Genomic DNA, 10,363 nt, shown 5'->3' on the forward strand with positions numbered 1-10,363 from the left:
GTGCACCCAGCATTGGTAGAATCGGCAATACGCCGCCGCATTTCGCTACCGGAAGTATCCGTTTCTTCGCAGTTTTCTTCTTCGTCTTCATCTTCGTCCTCTTCAAGCCCATACCGAGCTTCGTCTTGGCTTTCATCGCCGCCCAGACAGCTGTGGCAGCGGCTCTCTCAGCGAGAGTCGAATCTTTCGCATCGATACGATTTCGCACTTTCTCGGCGAGTATCCTATCCGCCACGTGTCTCTCGATGAGATCGTTGCTCCGAGAGTACGCTATATCGTGTTCGCGACACGCCGCGTCCAATAAATTTATACCTCGATCGCCTCTGGCTAATCGCTTCTGCAACCGCGTGCCTGGACTGCAAAACTGATAGCCGGGAATATGGAATTCGATCGGAAGCGCGTTTATTGCACGATTTAAGAGACCGCTGCCTCTTACGATTCTCGCTGACATACGTCGCAATCTTTTATCAACGTAGGCGGACCGTCGATGTGCGTTCGCTGCCACGGCTGGTTGTAATGTCGCATGCACGAACGATATTGTCGAACCTCCGGATCAGCCTTTATATATTCTGGAAGCTTGTCCTACAATCGTTCCACGTAATCACCGAAATTTTGCAGTAAAAGAATCTTCGGGATATACTGCAGTTGTTTGGCGGTAAGCCCGAGAATGTCTCTCTCGTCCGACAAAAGGAGAAACATTTTTGATACTGAGCGGTTTCGAGTCGAGACACCTCTATAAATAGGTCTCCCTCTCGCGATCATTCGCAAAATTAGTTCGAAACAGAAAACATGCGGTTCGTACGACAGCCTTTGACGATACGCGTGACGAATTGCGACGACGGATTACGATCGATGGGGAACAACGCGGAGATGCGCAGACACGGTACGATGCTACCGACTACTATACGCGCGATCGTTTGCGGTCCCTCGAATTGAATAAAACCAACGTTCTGATAAGTCTACTGGAAAGTCCACACGGTGTACGTTTCGAGAACGTGTACGTGTACTCGAAGTCGCTGCAACAGCCGAAATATCGATATCTGGAGAATTTATTGACGCCGATCGACGAAATCCTGCTACTTTACGTTCTCGAATAACAGTGATGTCATTCCACCGAGCGAGGCACATCCAAACTCGATTTTTGTCTTCGATGACGTGGCGTGCGACAAACAAGATACGATAAGAGAGTACTTCTCAGTGGATCGTCACTCGAACGTCGACTGCTTCTATCTTTGTCAGACGTACGCGAGAATACCAAAACGTCTTATACGCGACAACGCAAACCTGCTGATCTTGTTTAAACAGGACGGTACAAATGTGAAACACGTGTACAACGAAACGTGAATAGCGATATGTCGTACGAAGATTTCAGTGAATTATGCCGTACTTGTTAGCAGCAAAAGTACGGATTCCTAGTGATTGATAAGGACAGCGCGCTTACGAACGGGCGATACAGAAAAGGATTTAACATGTTCGCGATACCGCGAAACGATTAGTCGCTGCCGACATTCCGTCGAGAGGGGTGAAACGCTCGATACTCCGACAACATGACTGGAAGCGATAATATTTGCGAGCGTGAAAAGATTGCGCGGGAGATTGAGAAAACGAGCGAATCGATCTGCAAGAAACATCGCGCTTTGAAGACCGGTAAGATCGACGAAGATATCGTGGTCACGACCATCTTTCGGACTGGCTAAGATCGTCGACAACTCTAGCGCAATCGCGGTGAAAAAACGAGCCGGAGAGTAACGCTGACGCTATAATTAAAACGTTACCCATCAAGCAATACAAGGAGGAGGAGGAGGAGGAGAAGGAAGATGCGACACCGAAAAAGAGGAAATCGAAGGCGAAGCGTTTATCGATGCCGCGTATATCCGATCTATCAGATGCTTTACCGGATAAACCGCTGATATCTTCTACACCGTCCGCGACACCGAGAATCGCGCAACCCGCGATACCCGAATCACTCGCGATTGAAGATGTTTTCGAAACTACGGGCAACTCGCTCGAAACATCCGTTCGAAACATGTTACAAACGTCGGAAGATCAAGAGGTATTACGAGAGGACTTGGGACCACTGGGACAAAAATACATGGGCGCTCTTCTTAGCGGCGACGAAAGAAAAAACGCGATCGATCACGTGTACGGCGTCTATTTCGACGAGAATGGAATGCGTCTCGGTACAAACGATTCGACATTGACAAAGATGACTCTATAATCATAGACAATGTGAGATACATTGGTACACCAGGATTATACGAGTTGATCTTCAAGAGAATTCCCGATGACGTCGTATACACTGAGGACGATGTGCAAAAATATAAAAGCATATTGATGGCGACGAGTGCGCATAAACGTCGTCGATATGATGCGCAAGGTCAATTAAAGAGCAACAAGGGATACAAGTATAAACAAATAATCGCGCCGTTGATGTCGATCGAATCGAAAAAGAAAAAAAACGGGAATGGGAGTATTCACGCCTCGCGCGATGACGCTAACCGATAATAAGATCGATTACGTGCACTGGGACGAGCCCAACGAGCTAGTGGATCGCCTACGATTGCTCGATGCTTCGCGTCGAGCTGACCACAACGCTCACGACAACGAAATCCTGTCGATCATAGAGGAACTTCGCGAAGCCGGTCTTATTATGAATTAAACGGTGTCTCGACGAAACTAATCAGTCGATCGACGTCACTAGCATCGAGAAACAATGCCTATCAACAAATTTGGATTATTCGAACGGAGAAACGAAGAAATCAGCACGAGCAATCATTGGAGTAAATTGGTGACGAGTTACTTGCGTCAAAACGCTCTGTGTCGCGTCGCTACGGACTATGACGCGAGATCGCGCAAGATTCGCCGTGTAGCGCAACCTGAGACTGATACCGATGCAGTCAACAAACTGTACGTGGAAGAATGCGTTAAAACGTTGAAGAATCGACAGAAAGAATCAGACGAGAAGCTGACTGCGTTCGAGAAGGACGTGCGAGCTTTGCAGACTGCGATAAGCGAGCTTCGTCGATTAACACTACTTCAGAAACGGCTATCAACCTGTAATGTGTTGTAGTGAACGGCTTAGGAGCGGCTATTGTACAATTATTAAACATCTAGAAAGATTTACCGAACGGCTACGAACGAGTTATCCAACGGTTATCGAGTTATAATGAGTGGCAATGATCGAAGAGGAAACGGCCTCGAACGAGGCTACGAACAATTCAAGAACAACTGCGAACGAGGCTACGAGCATCTCAAGGACGGCTGCGAACAAGGCTATGAATACATCAGGAACGGCTACATACAGTGATGGGAAAAAGTTCCGGGACGGCTGGATAATTTGAAAAATACGCATCACAGAGGAAAATGACCTAGACAAAAGTTGTAGGATTTTTCCCGGGCAATCCGATGGTGACCTTAGATTTGACCTTGGATAGTCATTTGAAGGTCACATAAAGATTACCTTCAATTTCTTAAATAGAACCCCCTATTTTTCATTGCATATTCTTGTAGCTCATCTCGAGAGCTTTCCAAAACACTATAATTAAGTACCTTTTTATTAAGTACTTTTTGAGTTATAAGGCTTGAAATAATTTCTTAATTTTACATAAACCATAAAATATCTAGTAAACCATTCATTTTTCGATTATCTTACCTTCATACTTTTATGTACAAAATAATGAGAGGAATCAATTGGTGTAAAGAAAACATACAGTTGTTTTTAAGAAAAAATATGGAATTGTTAATTGCAAATTACATATTTTTTCTTAGAAACAACTATGTGTTTTCTTTAAACCAATTGATTCCTCTCATTATTTTGTACATAAAAGTATGAAGGTAAGATAATCGAAAAATGAATGGTTTACTAGATATTTTATGGTTTATGTAAAATTAAGAAATTATTTCAAGCCTTCTAACTCAAAAAGTACTTAATAAAAAGGTACTTAATTATAGTGTTTTGGAAAGCTCTCGAGATGAGCTACAAGAATATGCAATGAAAAATAGGGGGTTCTATTTAAGAAATTGAAGGTAATCTTTATGTGACCTTCAAATGACTATCCAAGGTCAAATCTAAGGTCACCGTCGGATTGCCCGGGAAAAATCCTACAACTTTTGTCTAGGTCATTTTCCTCTGTGATGCGTATTTTTCAAATTATCCAGCCGTCCCGGAACTTTTTCCCATCACTGTATAAGGCAGCATACAAGTCCGGAACGGCTACGAACGAGTCAAAAACGATTGTCAACGAGGCTACGAACGGGTCAGAAACGACTGTGAACGAGGCTACGGACTACTTAAAAACGACTATCAACAGGATCAATTGCGCCAACAAACGACTCAAAAACGGCAGCTAGCGAACGGCAGTGAGCGGCTAAGGAACAGCTATAAACGACAATCAAACGGATCGGCAACGGCAATCAAACGGCTATTGAACGGCTATTGAACGGCTATAAACGACAATCGAACGGATCGGCAACGACAATCGAACGGTAGTGAACGGCTATAAACAGCAATCAAACGGCTATTGAACGGCTGTTGAACGGCTATAAACGACAATTGAACGGGTCGACAATGGCAATCGAACGGCAGTGAACGATTATAAACGACAATCGAATGGCTATTGAACGGCAATCGAACGGCAGTAAACGATAATCAAACGATTATAAACGGCAATTGAACGGGTCGGCAACGACAATCGAACGGCAGTGAATGGCTATAAACGACAATCGAACGGGTCAGCAACGGCTAAAGAGTGACAACGAATAATAAAACTCACGGTGATACACGTATCATTCGATCGACAAATTGAAACAACAATGAGTCGACGATCGGGAATAACCGAGGAAACGAAGAAACAACATAGTTTAGAGAAACGGCAGTTGGTGAACGAACTGCACGCACCGGCGAGAAAAAATTTCCTTAGAAGACACGTCATAGTGTGAGGATATGATGATCTGTAGCAAGCCGACATCGTCGAGATGCGTCCGTACTCTCGTTTCAACAGAGGTTACAACTACATACTCACAGTCATCGATGCGTTGAGCAAGCACGCGTGGGCCGTACCGCTCAAGAGTAAAAGCGGAAGCGAGACAGCTGACGCTATCGCCGAGATAATTCGAGATAGCGGAAGGTGTCCGAAAAACATACAGACCGACATGGGGAAGAAATTTTATAACGCCGACGTGCAACGGCTCATGCGAAGACACGACATCAATCATTATTCTACGTATTCGGTATTGAAGGCATCGATCGTCGAGCGATTCAATCGCACGCTGAAAAACGATATGTAGAAGATGTATACGCTGAACGGATCTTACAAGTGGGTCAAGGCGTTGCCGGGACTCGTATCGGATTACAACGCGCGCAAGCATCGAACGATCGGTATGCGACCCGTCGACGTTACTCCCGCGATCGCCGAAAGACTCTTGGCTACTGTATACAACCGTGTAAATATCGCGGGTCCGGCGAAATTCAAAGTAGGTGACTCGGTACGCGTTAGCAAGTACAAGACAGTTTTCGAGAAGGGTTACACGCCAAATTGGACAACCGAGGTCTTTAAAATTGTAAAAGGGCAGCATACTAATCCCGTAAGTTATCTACTTGAAGATTATCGCAAAAAACCTATCGCTGGAGCGTTTTACGAGCACAAGTTGCATCGCGCGAATTATCCTGACGTGTATCTCATGGAGAAAGTACTGCGCAGGAGGGGTGACGAGGTTTACGTGAAATGCCTGGGATTTGACATTTCGCACAACTCTTGGATACATAAGGACAATGTGATTTAATTTATACAGTGTTTATTTTTCAAGAAATGAAAATATACATAAAAATATATAAAATATAAAATATAAAATATAAAAAATGTTTATTAATATTTCTTTCAATAATACTATATATGTATTTATATTCTTAATATAAGTATGTAAGATATGCGTTACATAAAATATATGAAATATAAATGTGTAAGATGTGTATTATATAAAACTATATGAAATACAAAATATATACAGTAATAAATATATATATATACATGTATTTACAAAGGTATCCTATAATGTTCCCATGGTAACGTGTCAGTCGAATCAAGTACGATATATCGCTTGTCATCGTACGGACTCAGAGCAATTTTCGTCTCGCGGACGGTATACACTTTGTGCAATTTCGATCTTATACACGACTGCTGTCGCGTCATTTCGATCTCTTCGTTTAAACATCGCGTGTAATCTTCGAAGGTTATCGTTCTCGCGACAACGTTGCTCTTGACACCTTTAACTTTCTTCGTGTCTTTCTTTCCGTCCACTCGTAACGCGTACATATTTGCCCTGAGCCCGACGAATTCGGTCATTATTGCACCGTTATTTTCGTCCTTCATCAGACCCGGCACTTTTTTATTTACAAGCGGTATATCGTACGCATTATCCACCGCATAATCGCTCGTGTCAAATCTGGCGATATCGCGCTTCATGTTCTCATAGACATCCGCGCACTCAATGTGATATATGAGACTGTCCGTATCGGTGTACATGATCTTACATTTTTGGCGATACAGAGGATATATGTACTCGTGATGAAATTCGTATAGACACGTCTTGGATATGTCGAGTATGCACATACCCACGTAAATCGGTTTATAAAATTTCACCTCGAGTTTACGCAATTCTACCGCAATCAGATTTTCCGAAAAGACGCTTCTGCTGTGGAAATTCGGTTTCGCGATCATCGCTTCCGTGCCGAACCGACCGTCCCATTTTGTTAATAATTTTACATCGACACGATTCCGCACATTTTCCATCGTTTTGCCAAACACCGCGTTGTTCATTAATTTATATAAATTTTTCTCGAAATCATTTTTCGCGAGTGTTCTGAAATGTGTATTTAATTCTATGTAATTTCGAAGCCATGGAGATTGAGAAAACTGTAAAATTCTATGTATTTTTGTTACACGAAGGCCGTGACGCATACACGGCTGTAGGTTACGGTAGTGTATCACGTAACGCTTCTTATCGTACAACGTTGCGAGGAGCTTGTTCCGCCGCTTGCCGGGCGGCTTGTCGCGTGTCGAACAAAACGGTAGGTCAGTGTGCGTATCGTGAAGATGTTGCGGGTACTCGAGATCGACTTCGAGGATATACCCCGTGGGTGAATCTAACGCTATAGATGATGCGTTAAAATTCGACGCGTCGTCGACCCATCGAAAATCAGCGTAAGGCAACGGTTGACACATTGCCGATCCGTATAAATTATTAACGTAAAAATACATCAAATACGACGATAGTTTCGATGGATCATACGATTGTCGCATGTACTTGTTATTAGCGCGCGCGTATCTGTTGGAACATTGGCTCAGACCACCGCGTATACCGCGTTCTATAAACATGACCATGTCGATATCTGTAAGCAACTCGAATGTAATCTTTGTATGTTTTAACATGACGTCTCACGTGTATCCGGGAAGAGTATAGTAATACGCGGGGTCGAGTCCGTAACTTTTGATGCAGCTATCGTGAAAATTTTCGAAAATATCGGCTAATAACAAGTCGTCGATTTTGAGATACATGTCGCTATATTCGCCCAGCGTTCGAATGGAGAATCGCGTCCAAATGTTCTCGGTATGCGCGTAATTGCTCTCGGATATAGTTTCACCGGTCAAGGAACTGTAAAACGATTCGCGCGATGGTAAACGCGTATCTTGCAATCTATCTACCGAGTCGACGTATTCGTACGGAAAGACGCCTTTCCGTGTTAATAAATTGAAATTTTCCGCGGATAAATTTTGAAATTCCGATTTTAAAATTTTGAGCTTATCTTTGTCTAGATAAGATGCCAATTTATCAAGACTCGATGTAAGAAATTTGTACGAATCGATGAAGCGTAATTTTACATGATTTTTCCAATTGCCTTCCTTAAGGTCGACATTTTTCGTAAACGAAATATATTTCTCTTTCGTTATCGGAAGTAACTCGACTCTCCCTTCGAATGCTGTGGCTATTTCCTCGATAAAGTGCGAATCGTAACCGGATAAATTGTGGAAAACTATCGGAATACAAAAAGATTCTTTGTAATTTAAATTACAATTTGAATGCGCGGGGCCTCTGTACCGCCTGGTCAAATGACAATGATCGCGAACGCGTGTATCGTCTTCCGCGAACGGTTTTTCGCATATATGACATTGAATGGCGTTGTGACATTTTTCACACTCTTCCGATGTTAAATTTACCATAGGGACATTGGTCGTTAAAATATTCTTAACGCGAATCGCTAAATTTTTAAGATCTTCGACGAACCATGCTATACAATCGGCACTACGACGCGAATGATACGCCGATAAAGATTCATCGTACGAACAATGTACATAGTAAGCTATGCTAAATACTTGATGATGTTGGTACAATTTTTGTTGTTCTTCCTCCGTTTTGGTCAGAACGCATTCCAGGTCGGCGTACACGACGAATGGAAGCCGCTCTTTCCTGTTGTAATTGTTGAACTCGAGTCACTTGTCCTTATCGCTCGGCAACCGGATAGCGCAGTCGTTCATCTCCCCGCAGTCGACCGTATGCGCCTGCAACTTGTCATCTGAACTAAAATAATGCAGGCATCTGTAAAAGAAAAATTTTTAAATTAAAATTAGAACAATTTTTATATAAATTATTTAATATAATTATTTTATATTAATATATACATACCGATCGCAGATATATCTTTGACCGTTGTGTTTGCTCAGTTGCAAGCTCACGAGCCGGGATAAATTTTTTATCCACGCGAAATGTCTGACGCTGTTGCCGTCTTCCACGTATAGCAGATTCACATGCTTATCTCGCTTCTGCTCCGAAAGACGTATCGAGACGATACTGTTCTTGTCTTCGATGCCGTACACGTTGATCAAGATACTGTTTGCGAGTTCAAACTTTTTAATTTGATTTAAAGTTACTGGAAACTCAATGTCCCGGAGATTCAGCACTGTCGCTTAAGGCGGGTACGATGATTCCCGTTCCGCGTGACTTTCGGCGGGATATAGAGCGGCGACCACTGCCCACGCGAAACACGCATTGTCTTTAGACTGTACGTTAACCACCGCTCTTTTCATCATAATTTCCCGCGACAATTTAATGTGGCATCCCGCGCGCATTGGATTATATTTATTTACATTAATAGTCAAATTCTGTATTCGCGACAATGCCCAGCCACTATCGCGTTCCTGAAATTCCTCCAACGATGCTAAAGTGGGCTCGATAACGCGGCGCTCGAACCACTCGCGTAAATCCGATGTGCGAAAGAGTTCACAGTTTCTCGTATTTATATTTTTATTCGCGCGCTTATCACCCGACACAAATTCACCGTTGAATATAGTATTTACTTTTACAATGTTGTGTCTTTTTAGAACGTCTTGCACTTGCTCGAGCACGATGTCTTCGGCATCCTCGATAAATTGACGAGGTTCGATATAGTTTGCGTTAATCACGGCACCGGTCAGAATACGGCTGTCAAACGCGGTATCGATTTCTCGCTAAACGAGTCTTTCCGCGTTATTGTCACCGCTGTAATCACCATCACTGGGAATAAACCGTCTCTGCAATCGAGTCTTCGCACTTTCTAGTCGCGCGATTTTAGCCACCAGAGATTGTCTATTTCCGATCGAGAGCCGCGGATGCTTGACACGACTGCGTTCTTCGAGCTCTTGGATCAATTCCTCGCAACGCTACAGCCACGCGAAATACTCGCCCAAGGTGGCAATTCGACGAGATCCCTCCACCAGATCGCGTTCGGTCTGCTCGATGTTTTCCATTTTCCTGTCTTTTTCACACTTTTAAAGCACTATGTCACAGTTTTCTACGGATGACTTTTGCAGGCGATAAACAATACCGTTCTCTATCTTGAACGTGAAATCGCGCAAAAATCTTTCTAACGGAACACCGCTATACTTTTTTTACAACCGACGCGTCGATGGGCGTTCAAATCACATACTATGATTTGATGCGCTTCAATCCTTCTTATATATGAAGGAGAAAACAAAGCAGCCGAACATCGGCGCTGATACGCGTCGCAATTCTTTCAAGAAAAAAATCGTGAAAGACGATTCTGCCATTTGTTTATATTGTTTATAAATTCGCATGCTGCGTAATTCAATGAGAGAGAGATAAGGATACGTCGAACGGAAAAAAAATCTAGAATTACTTATATCGGGGGTGAGGGAGTGATGGCGGGGGTGGGTACCTATATTGGGGGCGAGGGGGATGGGTTGGGAAGTGGGGGTGTACCGCAAGAGCCATTTTGTTTTGCAAAAACATGTTCCAACGCGTTAGGATATGTAATACAATATTGCTTAAAGAATACCGCTGTTTATATTGTTTATAAATATTTTATCAACCG

This window comes from Camponotus floridanus, unplaced genomic scaffold, assembly GCF_003227725.1.
Source record: "Camponotus floridanus strain SB8 unplaced genomic scaffold, Cflo_v7.5 scaffold101, whole genome shotgun sequence".
NCBI lineage: Eukaryota > Metazoa > Arthropoda > Insecta > Hymenoptera > Formicidae > Camponotus > Camponotus floridanus.